Raw genomic sequence first — 13,650 nt, 5'->3', positions numbered from 1 at the left:
CTCTACCCCCACTCTCTCTCTCTCTCTCTACCCCCACTCTCTCTCTCTCTACCCCCACCTCTCTCTCTCTCTACCCCCACTCTCTCTCTCTCTACCCCCACTCTCTCTCTCTCTACCCCCACTCTCTCTCTCTCTCTACCCCCACTCTCTCTCTCTACCCCCACTCTCTCTCTCTCTCTCTCTCTCTCTCTCTCTCTCTACCACCTCTCTCTCTACCCCCCCAATCACACTCTCTCTCTCTCTACCCCCTCTCTCTCTCTCTCTCTCTCTCTACCCCCACTCTCTCTCTCTCTCTCTCTCTACCCCCCCAATCACACTCTCTCTCTCTCTCTTCCCCCCCCCCCACCCGAGCCCACACCCACTCTCTCCCCCCCACCTCCCAGCCCACACCCACTCTCCCCCACCCCCCCCCCCACCCCCCAGCTTCTGCTGAGGACGCAGTTTACAGGTCGCACACTCGGAAACCAAATGAGTGATGGATGCACCGAGTGGCTCTCCTGACACCAACATAATTGGAATGTTCAGCAGTGACCAAAGCCTGAACCTTGGCCAGCACTGAACCTTTATTTAATTGATTGAAACGATCGAATCAACATCAAAGCTTTCAAACTGCACCATTGTGCCAGAACTGGTATCCAAAATATCTCCAATCCTTCCCCCGCCCAGCCCACACCCACTCTCCCCCCGCCCCCCAGCCCACACCCACTCTCCCCCCGCCCCCCCCAGCCCACACCCACTCTCCCCCACCGCCCCCAGCCCACACCCACTCTCCCCCCGCCCCTGCACCCCCCCAGCCCACACCCACTCAGAACAATTAACTGTGCCCAACCAGCTTAGTGTAGAAGCTGGGTATAAAATCTGGTTACAGTCGGCTACTTTGAAACATTAATGTGACCCTATTCTAACCGGCCTGGCTGGTGTTGTACCCTCAGTCTGGCACGATCTCTCTTCAACCCTCAGATCTGGTACTGTACCTTCACACAATCCTGTTGCCTCTTCTAAAAGCAATTCTCCCTTTCGCATTTTGTGCATTGATCAGTCTGACACACAGTCGGACACCTTGACGTCAGCTTATAATGTTTGTAAATCCACTGAATTTTATTCCAGAAAAAATCCTTTTCTAACTATCATTCTTCTGGCCCCTTAACAATCTTTACTAAAAACTTTATTTTTTCATCTTTCCAGTTAAATTAGCTCTTCTGATGAGAAAGCTGATCTTTCTGGATCATTTTCTGCACTAATTCTAACCCTCTCTCCAACGCTCCATTCGACCAATGTGACCAAAATTTCCTTTTATCCCTGCCAGGTCTAGCCCTGATGTCATTCTTTCTATTGTGTGCAAGAAACCTCGCTCCTCTCTTTAGCTGTCTCTCCTTCAGCAAGGCCGACCTTCCTTCTCCTCGCACAGTTCCTCATATTTATCGAGGTTCCATTTTACCCTCCACTGTTGCCCTCTGACCAATGTAGTTGCAGTTTCTCAAGTTAGAATGCTTGAAGTTCTGGCTTAGTACATGATCAGCAACATTGTTTTGGGCATGACCATTCCATGGGCACTTTCTTGCTGAGGTTATGCGGCTTTAGGGCTGGCATAAGATACTTTAGTGATTTATTTTTCATGGGCTTTTGACATTTTCAAAACCTCGGATTAATAGTAACATCTAAACGATTATTAGATGGTTTTACCTATGCTCATGGCAACCTACGTTTCCTGCAAAATTACATGCTGTCGTTGATCTCTCTGCATCAGACCCCTTCTTTCCCATATGTACAACTTTCTTTGCTCACTATCCAAACACATCCACTCTCTTCCTGATGGTTCTGTACTACAATCATCAACTCCCTGAAAACCATGTGCCCCCAAGTACCCTCCAATCCTCTCAAGGTGCAATGGTTAAATTGATAAATAGGATTCTGTAGGGTATTAAAAATGCTTTCAATCCTTTGAAGGCACAATTTCTACACGTTATTCAAATCCAACAAACCTCTTACCTTCCACAAGCCCACTCTTGGTTGTTTTACAGTCTATGCCCCGATATCTTTTCCACTGTTAAAGTCTCCAAAAAGCCAAGATTCCACTTTTGCACCAAAACCTTCCCCTCCACAACCGTGAACTGTATAAAGCCAAGGCATAAATAGTATTCAAATTCAGCAAACTTTTTCTAACAATCATCTAGCACTTGCGGGCAGGATACAAGATAATGCTTCCCATTTACGATCATCTTCGAGCTTTCAACGTTACTGTCTGCTGCAACCCTTAACATCTGTCTCCATTATATGAACACGATTATGGTCATTATCCCCTCTTCTATTCTTCCTGAATTTGAAACAAACCACCATACAGACTGATTTTACTCCCTCCATTCTCACGGTGATGGCCCCAAGGCTCTTCCACATATAATCTAAAGCCAATGTAGAAGTCAAGTTTGGCATCATATCTTACCACTGTATACTGAGTGACAATTCCAAGTGCTCCTAATGAGGAATGTCACTCTCTGAATATATTGACGGCAGTCTGCAATAACTTGTTTTTGTACGCCTTCAACATAGAATGATGCTTTACAGGGAAGGAAAGGGTTTGGACATTGATTAGTTTATGTCAGAGTTAGGAGAGAAACAAAAGCTTGGCTGACAAAATGGATGTCCAGGTATGGAGGGAAGTCGGGAGGTGAAAGTGTACAGAACCATAGAACGATACAGCACAGGAGGCCATTCTGCCCAGCGTGCCTGTGCCGGCTCTTTGAAAGAGCGATGCAATTAGACCCACACCTCAGTCCTTTCCACATAGCCCTGCAAAATTTCCCATTCAAGTATTTATCCAATTCCCCTTTAAAAGTTACTGTTGATTCTGCTTTTTCAGGCAGTACGATCCAGATCCTACCAATTCGTGGCATAAAACAAAATCTCCTTCTCTAGCCTCTGGTTCTTTTGCCAATTATCGTAAATCTATTTTCCTCTGGTTATCAACCCTTCTGCCACTGGAAACAGTTCCTCCTTATTTACTCTATCAAAACCATTCTTGATTTTGAACATCTCTATTAAATATCCCAGTAGCTGTCTCTGCTCCAAGGAGAACAACCCCAGCTTTTCTAGTGTCCCCAAGTAACTGAAGTACACTCCAAAAGTACTTCATTGGCTGTAAAACACTTTGAGACGTTCAGTGGTCGTGAAAGGTGCTATATAAATCCAAGTCTTTCTTTTTTTTTGAAGTGTCTCATCCCTGGTACCATTCTAGTAAATATCCTCTGCACCCTCGCTTAAGGCTTCCTAAAGTACGGTGCCCAGAATTGAACACAATATTGCAGCTGGGACCTAACCAATGATTTATAAAGGTTTAACATAACTTCCTTGCTTTTAAACTCCATGCCTCAGTGTATAAAGCTAAGGATCCTGTATGTCTTTTTTTTTTTAAATCAGCCTTCTCAACAGCCACCCTCAAAGATGTGTGTATGTACACCCCCCAAGTCTCTGTTCCTGTACCCCCTTTAGAATTGTACCCTTTCATTTATATTGCCCCTCCTCATTCTTCCGACCAAAATGAATCACTTCACATTTCATCTGCCATATGTCTGCCCATTTCAATCTATCTCTATCCTGCTCACCGCTTACTACATTTCCGATTAGTGTGCCACCATTCACCAGTCCTCCCTGCTTCCTGTCCCTTAGCTAAGTTTGTATCCATGTTGCCACTGCCCCTTTAATCACATAAATTTCAATTTTGCTAACAAGTCTATTATGTGGTACTTTTTCAAACTCCTTCTGAAAGTATATACTCAACTCTCTCCGTTACTTCAACAAAGAACACAAAACTTAATCAAACACAATTTTCCTTTAACAAATGCATGTTGTCATTTATTAACACACATTTTTCCAAGTGACAATTAATTTTATCTTGGATTATTGTCGCAGTTTCACGACCACCGATGTTAGGCTGACTGGCCTGTAGTCGGGCCAAGATGGCTCAAGGCCATCAAAAGTGGATCTGAGAACGGGTTACAGAGGAGCCCCAGAGTTAGAGGACCGCTGGGCATGGCAGAAGCTGCGAGGATGGAGAAGGTTGCAGAGGCAGGGTGGAGCGAGAGCCACCATGGGACTGGTACAACAGGATTTTAAATCTGATGAGCTGGGGAACGGGAGCCAGGAGGTTGTCAGAAGGGACAGGGCTGGGTGTGATGTGCATACACGTCAACAGTGTTGGTGGTGGTGGAAGGGGTAGTTTGGTGTTGTTGAATTCACAGGTACAAACAATACTGTTCCCTGGTTGTTGAGATATCAGGTTTTGTTTAGCAGGGGAATGCTTCAGTGGAAATATTTCTACTGCGCTCCCCCCCCCGTTTTATTACCCCAAGTGTGTCTCTCAAACTCAGGAAGCTGCCATGCAAGAGATCAGAAACAGATCCTTTATCTGACTTCACTTTGAGTGATGTTAATTAAGCAAATGCAGTCATTTTTTTTATGTATTACTACACTTTCTGATCCTTTCATTATTTCCTCACTAATTTTCTGTCTCATGCCCCTTTCTTTCTTGAAGGTACTTATTCCCTACTGAGGAACGGCAGCACAGAAGCTTTTCGGCATGCTGATATAGCGCAGACGTGGCCGCTCTTTGCATGATCCTTGATAGTGCGCCGTGACCTGCTCTTTGGCTGCGTGAGGCATCACCACGAAGCCTAGTCCTGTCTTTAGCAAATATCTGCACACGTGGACTCCCAGTAAAGATCACCGAGGTGCTTGATTATTCCCTTTCTAACCCAGACACCAATCGCACTGCTTCAACTGTATCAGTCGTGGTTCAGTGGGCAGCACCCCCACCTCCGAGTAAGAAGGTTGTGGGTTCAAGTGCTACTCCAGAAACATGAGCTTAAAAAAAAAAATCTCGGCTGACACTCCAGTGCAGTGCTGAGGGAGTACTGCACTGTCGGAGGTGCCATCTTTTGGATGAGAAGTTAAACCGAGACCCCGTCTGCTCTCTCAGGTAGACGTAAAAGATCTCACGGCACTATTTCAAAGAAGTGCAGGGGAGTTATCCCTGGTGTCATAGAATCATAGAAAATTACGACACAGGAGGTGGCCATTCGGCCCATCGTATCCGTGCCCTGGCCAAACTTTATCAACATCACCAAAAAAATACAGATGATCTGGTCAATATCACATTGCTGTTTGTGGGAGCTTGCTGTGTGCAAATTGGCTGCCACGTTTCCTACATTACAACAGTGACTTCACTTCAAAAATGGCTGTAAAGCGCTTTGGGACATTGAGGTTGTGAATGGCACGATAGAAATGCAAGGCTCTCTTTTAACTAACAATAGCTAATACACCACATATGGGCAAACCAAATCTGCCCTTCAGTGTGTTGGCTGCAGATAGCATGGTGATCAGCCAACACACTTCACGTATTTGGCACGTGATGACATCAACAGTGAAGGATCAATGACCCTGACAATCAAAGCAGGCTGACCGAGTGAGAAATTACCATCAGTAAACATTGCACAAACATTACCTGCGTGGAAAACCCTGGATGTGATCTGCCCCAACTGAATTTCACACTGGCAAGAAGTGAAATACAACTGCCGCTTTGTGTAGATTGTCCAAACACTAAAATAACTGGCCATTTTATTCACTACATGCTGTTGTTAAAAGCCCAAACATTCTTCAAGTTTGATCATTCATCAATAACAGTACCCAGATCACTGGCATCCACCACAGGAACTCCTGGCAGCGAGAGCAAATTCATCGAGATTTAAAACCCACTGAAAAAATGAGGCGGGCACACATCACAGTTGTCCAGTGGGAGGATCTGTGAGATCGCTCAGTCCCTGCACGACATAAACCAACATGACACCATCTGGGCCCTCTATTCCAATCTGCTGCCATCAAGACTTGTGTGGCACCGATTGCCCCAACTCCTACACATTCTGATAAATACATTTTAAATGTACATGGCATATATAGCAAGATATTGTACAGCGCCCCACATGCATTTGAAGAAACAGTCAGACCACAAAACACTGCATTGTAAAAAAAGATTGCATTCATATAGCGCCATTCACCACCTCGGGTCGTTCCAAAGCGCTTTACAGGCAAATAAGCCCTTTTTGAAGTGTAGTCACTGTTGCAATATAGGAAATGCGACAGTCAATTTGCTCACAGCAAACTTCCACAAACAGCAACGAAATAAACGATCACACCATCTTGATTTTTAGGTATCAGTTGAGGGATAAAGATTGGCCAGGATGCCAGGAAAACGCCCCTGGTCTTCACAGAAATAGTGCCTTGGGATCTTTTAAGTCCACCCAAGATGGCAGAAGAGGCCTCGGTTTAGCGTCTCATTCGAAAGACGACACCTCCAACAATGCACTGGAGTGTCGGCCTGGATTATGCGCTCAAGTCTCTGGAGTGGGATTTGAACTCATGATTTGACAGAGGTGTCAAAGACTGAGCCAAGAATGTCACTTGCCATTGCAGTTCACACCTGGCCTGGGTTTTTATTTGAGGGGGGGGGATGGGAAGAGAGAAGAGAGAGAACAAGAGGTGGTTGTGCAGGGTTGCAGTGACACTGAATGTTCTTGGTGCCCAGGTCCCCAAAAATTCTTAACTTGGCCTCCGGTACGAAGTGCCTAAAATCAATTACTAATTCAAGCTATGAATCAGTTTAAAAATAAACAGAATGGTAAGTGGAAACCTTTGCACTAACATTTTGTTCATTTCCCGGAGGATCCAACCTAGAGTGTCAGCCGTGGTTCTCTCCTCAGTCAGAACAGCGCAGCACTGAGGGAGTGCTGCACTGTCGGAGGTGCCGTCTTTCAGATGAGACCTTAAACCAAGGCCTCGTCTGCTCTCTTAGGTGAGCATAAAAGATCCCATAGGCACTATTTCGAAGGGCAGAGGAGTTCTCCCCGGGTTATCCTGGCCAATATTTATCCCTCAATCAACATAACAAAAAAAACAGATTATCTGGTCATTATCACATTGCTGTGGGAGCTTGCTGTGCACAAATTGGTTGCCACGTTTCCTACGTAACCACAGTGGCTAGTTACACTTCAAAAAAGTACATAATTGGCTGTAATGCGCTTTGGGACGTCTGGTGGCCGAGAAAAGCGTTATAGAAATGCAAGTCTTTTTTTAATTATAAAGGGAATATACTCAAGCCTCTGGCGTCTTTGAACCCCACAATCTTCTAACAGAGTGCTACCACCCGAGCCAAGGCTCGTCACAGAAATCATAGAAATTTACAGTACGGAAGGAGGCCATTTCGGCCCATCGTGCCCGCACCGGCCGACAAAGAGCTATCCCAGCCGAATCCCACTTTCCAGCTCTAGGTCCGTAGCCCTGTAGGTTACGGCGCTTCAGGTGCACATCCAAGTGCTTTTTAAATGTGGTGAGGGTTTCTGCCTCTACCACCCTTTCAGGCAGTGAGTTCCAGACCCCTACCACTCTCTGGGTGAAGACATTTCCCCTCAAATCCTCTCTAAACCTCCCAATTACTTTAAATCTATGCCCCCTGGTTGTTGACCCCTCTGCTAAGGGAAATAGGTCCTTTCTCGCCAGGCCCCTCATAGGTCTCCCCCTCAGCCTCCTCTGTTCCAAAAGAAACAGCCACTCTGTCCTCAGAGCTAAAAATTCCCCAGTCAAAGGGACACCGGGGGGGGGGGGAATGAGCAAAGCAGAGTCACTGAAGACAGTGGCTGCTTGCTGAGCTTGCAGGGATGGTGGCCAGAGGAGCACAATAATGGCCAGCTCGGGACAGGCTCAGCACAGAGGCCCTTACTGCTCAATCCCGGCCCCTGGCCCGGGGGTTACTGGGCAGGGCCGGGGCCCGGGGGTTGCTAGGTGGGCCGGGGCCCGGGGGTTGCTAGGTGGGCCGGGGCCCGGGGGTTGCTAGGTGGGCCGGGGTCCGGGGGTTGCTAGGTGGGCCGGGGCCCGGGGGTTGCTAGGTGGGCCGGGGCCCGGGGGTTGCTAGGTGGGCCGGGGGGTTGCTAGGTGGGCCGGGGCCCGGGGGTTGCTAGGTGGGCCGGGGCCCGGGGGTTGCTAGGTGGGCCGGGGCCCGGGGGTTGCTAGGTGGGCCGGGGCCAGGGGGTTGCTAGGTGGGCCGGGGGGTTGCTAGGTGGGCCGGGGCCAGGGGGTTGCTAGGTGGGCCGGGGCCCGGGGGTTGCTAGGTGGGCCGGGGCCCGGGGGTTGCTAGGTGGGCCGGGGCCCGGGGGTTGCTAGGTGGGCCGGGGCCCGGGGGTTGCTAGGTGGGCCGGGGCCCGGGGGTTGCTAGGTGGGCCGGGGTCCGGGGGTTGCTAGGTGGGCCGGGGCCCGGGGGTTGCTAGGTGGGCCGGGGCCCGGGGGTTGCTAGGTGGGCCGGGGCCCGGGGGTTGCTAGGTGGGCCGGGGCCCGGGGGCTGCTAGGTGGGCCGGGGCCCGGGGGCTGCTAGGTGGGCCGGGGCCCGGGGGCTGCTAGGTGGGCCGGGGCCCGGGGGTTGCTAGGTGGGCCGGGGCCCGGGGGTTGCTAGGCAAGGCCCGGCGGTTGCTAGCAGAGCCCGGGTGAGCGAGTGCCCCTGAGCCGCATCACCCCCGCACCATGTGCAGGCGGCCGTCTGGCTGAAGCCGGGGGCCCGGGAGAGCAGCGAATGGAGGTGCCCGGGCCCACAGGGGCCTCCCCTTCCCTTCCCTCTCGTCACACAACAACAACACCAGCCGCCGCCCGAACAAAGAGACGGCCCTCCCCGCGGCCCCCGGGCTCTTCCCCCACCCCATCCCCGGGGGCCCGCTCACTTACCCGGGGACGGCGGACAGGCTCCAGGCTCATCGACGCGGCGGGCTGGGCCGAGGCCCGCCCGGGGAAAGGGGAAAGGCAGGAGAGGGGGGGGGGGGGGGGCTCCCCGCCTTCACCGGGCCGCGGCCATCCGCACCCCCCCGGCACCGAGGGAGGAGAGGGAGGGAGGGGGTGCGGCTGATGCTGGGCCGAGGAGCCTGGGCCCGGGGCTTTGTGCTGAGCGCCGGGCTCGGGCGGGATTCCGGCGGGGCCTCGGTTCTCTCTCTCTCTCGCTCGCTCGCTCTCCCGGAGCCCGAGCGGTCCCCGAGGCTCAGGATGGATGCACTGCCGGGGAGGCCGGCAAAACCCGCAGCGGAGTCCACAAGGCCCGGAGCGGACTCAGTGAAAACCCGGAGCGGATCGGCAAAGCCCGGAGCGGACTGCGCAAAACCCAAAGTGGATCGGCAAAGCCTGGAGCGGACTCAGCAAAATCCGGAGCGGATTCGGCAAACCCCGGAGCGGATCAGTGAAAACCCAGAGCGGATCAGCGAAAACCCGCAACAGATCAGAGTAAATCTGGAGAGAAATCGGCGAACCCCGGAGTGCAGCGGTGAAAACCCAGAGCGGACTCGGAAAAGCCCGGAGCGGATGGGTGAAAACTCGGAGCGGATCAGTGAAAACCCGGAGCGGAATCAGCAAAACCCGGAGCGGATCGATGAAAACCCGGAGCGGATCAGCAAAAACCCGGAACAGATCAGAGTAAATCTGGAGCAAACTTGGTGAACCCTGGAGTGGATCGGTGAAAACCCGCAGCGGACTCGGCAAAGTCCGGAGCAGATTTCGCAAAACCCGGAGCGGATCGGTGAAACCCCGGAACGGACTCCACAAAGCCCGGAGCGGATTTCGCAAAACCCGGAACGGATCACACATAAAACGCGGAGAAGACTACACAAAAACCCAGAGTGGGCTACTCAAAACCCGGAGCAGACTTAGCAAAACCCGTTGCGGATTAGTGAAAACCCGCAACGGATCAGAGTAAACCGGAGCAGACTCGGCAAACCACAGTATGGATCAGTGAAAACCCGGTGCGGATCAGCGAAAACCTGCAACAGATCAGAGTAAATCTGGAGCGTACTCCGCTAAACCCGGAGTGGACAGCACAAAAGACCGGAGCGGATCAGCGAAAACCCGCAACGAATCAGAGAAAACCCAGATTGGATCATCGAAAACCCGGGTCGGACGTCGCAAAACCCACAGCGGATAGTACAAAAATCCAGAGCGGATCAAGGAAAACTCCGGAGTAGAGCAGCGAGAAGCCGCAACGGATCAGAGTAAACCCGGAACTGACTCGACAAAACCCGGATACAAAAGCAAAATACTGCGGATGTTGGAATCTGGAATAAAAACAGAAAGATGTTGGAAATCTCAGCGGGTCAGGCAGCATCTGTGGAGAGAGTAAAGCAGAATTAATGTTCTGGGTCGATGACAAAGGGGTCACTGACCCAAAACGTTAATTCTGTTTCTCTCTCCACATATGCTGCTTGACCAGCTGAGATTTCAACAAAATCCGGAGCTGACAGCGCAAAACCCGGAGCGGAGTCCATAAAACACAGAGCGGATAGTACAAAAATCCAGAGCGGAGCAAGGAAAACCCGAAACGGATCAGTGAAAACTCAGAACGTACATGGGGAAACCCGGAGCGCACTAGGGAAAAAGCCCGGAGCGGATAATTGAAAACCCAGAGCGCACGCAACAAAACCTGGAGTGGAATACAGAAACCCATTTCGGAGTTCAGAAAACCCGGAGCGGGTTTTGGAGAAAACCCGGAGCGGATTACGGGAAAATCCAGAGCGAGCTGGGGAAAAACCCAGAAGCAAATCAGAGAAACATTCGGTGTGGAGTTAGGAAAACTCGGAGCAGACTGAAGACAACCCCGAGCGGGCTGCAGAAAACCCGGAGCAGACTTTAGAAGACCCGGAGTGTAGAAGAACAATCCAGAGCGGAGCAGGTAAAACCTGGAGGGACAAAGACAACCCCAAGCGAAGCGGGAGCCAGGGCAAACTGGAGTGGAGTAGAGAAATGAAAAAAAAGAAAAGCTGGAAATTTATATAGCGCTTTTCACGACCACTGGACGTCTCAAAGCACTTTACAGCCAATGAAGTACTTTTGGCGTGTCGTCACTGTTGTGATATAGAGACACCCGGAACAGAGTTGGGAAAACCCAGAGCAGAGCAGGAGCTGGGAAAAACCCACAACGGAGCAGAGAAAACCCGGAGTGGGGCAGAGAAAACCCGGAGTGAGGCAAAGAAATCCTGGAGTGTAGCGGGAGCCTGGAAAACCTGGAGCAGAGTGGAGGAGGAGCCATGGAAAACCTGGAGTGGAGCCGCAGCCAGGGATTCTCAGAGCAGAGTAAGGAAAACCGGAGCGGAGCAGGAGCCGGGGAAACCCGGAAAGGGACCTGGGGAAAACCCAGGGAAACCCGGAGTCGACCGGAGAAAATGCTGAGTGGGAGCCGCAGAAAATCAGGAGCGGTGCAGGAGCCGAGAAAAACCTAGAGCAGCAAGGTCGCCATGGGAAATCCAGAGAGGAGCAAGAACCAGGGAAAACCCGATTCAGTGGCAGAGAATTCCTGGCGTGGAGTACGAACATACGAACAGTGATGGACAGGTAAAGACCATCTGGCCCATTGAAGCAGAAGTCATGGAAAACCCAAAGCAAAGAAAGTGACAGAGAAACTGCAATAACAGCAACTTGCATTTATATAGTGCCTTTAACGTATTAAGAATGTCCCACGTCAATTACAGGAGCAATATTGGACAAAATATGACACTGAGCCATATAACGAGATATGTGACCAAACGCTTGGTCAAAGAGGCAGGTTTTAAGGAGCGACTTAAAGGAGGAGAGAGGTGGAGGGGCTGAGAGGTTTACGGGGGGGAATTCTAGAGCTTAGAGCCTAGGCAACTGAAGGCACGGCCACCGATGCTGCAGGGATGAAAGTTGGGGATGTGCAAGAGGCCAGAATTGGAGGAGCACAGAGGGTTGTGGGGCTGGAGGAGGTTACAGAGATAGGGAGGGGGCGAGGGGCTGGAGCAGGTTACAGAGATAGGGAGGGGCGAGGCCATGGAGAGCTCTGAAAACAATAATGAGAATTTTAACATTGAGGCGTTGGCGGACCGGGAGCCGGTGTAGGCCAGTGCACACAGAAGTGATGAGTGAACACGACTTGGTGCAAGTTAGGATGCAGGCAGCAGAATAATAGATGAGCTTGAGTTTACAGAGGGTGGAAGGTGTGAGACTGGCCAGGAGTGCATTCGAATAGTAGCATCTAGAGATTGCCGAGGGTTTCAGCAGGAGGTGAGCTGAGACAGGGCTGGAAATATCAGGAGCTGAGCTAAAAGATCCGGTGCGTGAAAACAAATCTGGAACGGAGTGATAAAGAAGGAAAAACACAGAGCTAATGAGCAACTTGGACACCCAATATTAGAGCAAGAGGGAAAAATGCAGACTCGAGGAGCAAAAGGCTTAACACTAGAGCAAGCCAGCAGAGGAGCGACAAAGACAGTTTGGATTCAGAAATAAGCAGTGGCAATGCAGACGACAGCAGAGGAAGATAAAAGGCACGGAGGAGTCAGGTAAACCCAAAGTGTCAGCACGGTCAGCCAGCTGCAAGGGAAGAAAGCTGCTGCTGTCATTTTGACCTAAGTTCTGAAATTACACAACGGGATTTTTTGGTGTCCACAACAGTAGGAAATGATTAATAGATGACTACAATGTCACAGTGTCATCCATGGCTCAGTGGGTAGCCCACTCGCGTCTGAATCAGAAGGTTGTGGGTTCAAGTCCCACTCCAGGGACTTGAGCACAAAAAATCTAGGATGACACTCCCAGTGCAGTGCTGAGGGACTGCTGCACTGTCGGAGGTGCCGTCTTTCGGATTAGACGTTTAAACTGAGGCCCCGACTGCCCTCTCAGGTGGATGTAAAAGATCCCATGGCACTATTTCAAAGAAGAGCACGGGAGTTATCCCCAGTGTCCTGGTCAATATTTATTCCAATCAATATAACAAAAACAGATTATCTGGTCATTATCACATTGCTGTTTGTGGGATCTTGCTGTGCCAAATTGGCCAAATGTGTCACCGAACCACACAAACAAATCATTCAGCTTCTTTTTTTTAACTTTAGAATAATACATGTCCTAAAGAACCTGGCCAGTACTCATTGTAAAAAAGAAAAGACTTGGATTTATATAGCGCCTTTCACGACCACTGAATGTCTCAATGCGCTTTACAGCCAATGAAGTACTTTTGGAGTGTAGTCACTGTTGTAATATGAAAAACACGGCAGCCAATTTGCACACAGCAAGCTCCCACAAACAGCAATGTGATCATGACAATCGTTGGCAGGATTTACTTCCAACTCAAAGTCCCTCACAACAGTGGCATCCTCCAAATATCACATTGCATTCCCAGACCGTTTCCCTCACGGCAGCCACATCCTGGCCCAAAACCCTTCGCCGTGTCTGAAATAATGCTGGAAATCTCAGCGGGTCAGGCAGCCCCTGTGGAGAGAGAAACAGAGTTAGCGTTTCGGGTCGATGACCCTTCGTCAGAACTGGAGAGTGTTCAGAATGAACAGATTCCTAAGGAGCACTGAGAGGGGGAGGGGAGGAAAGAGCAAAAGGGAAGGTCGGTGATAGGGTGGAAGACAGGAGAGATTAGAGAGACAAAAGGGATGATGGGCTGGCTTGAGATGGTAATGACAGGAGTTAGAAAAAGATGAGTCTTGACAGGGTGAGAATAGTGGAATAGTTACCGGCTGCCATGGGAAACAGAGAGAAAAATACATAAGATCGGGTGGGGTGGGTGGGGGGGAGCGTTGTTTATAAAAATGAGGCAACGGAGCAAAATATGGG

This window comes from Pristiophorus japonicus, chromosome 21 (genome assembly GCF_044704955.1).
Source record: "Pristiophorus japonicus isolate sPriJap1 chromosome 21, sPriJap1.hap1, whole genome shotgun sequence".
Lineage (NCBI taxonomy): Eukaryota > Metazoa > Chordata > Chondrichthyes > Pristiophoridae > Pristiophorus > Pristiophorus japonicus.
This window is presented reverse-complemented; position numbering follows the sequence as displayed.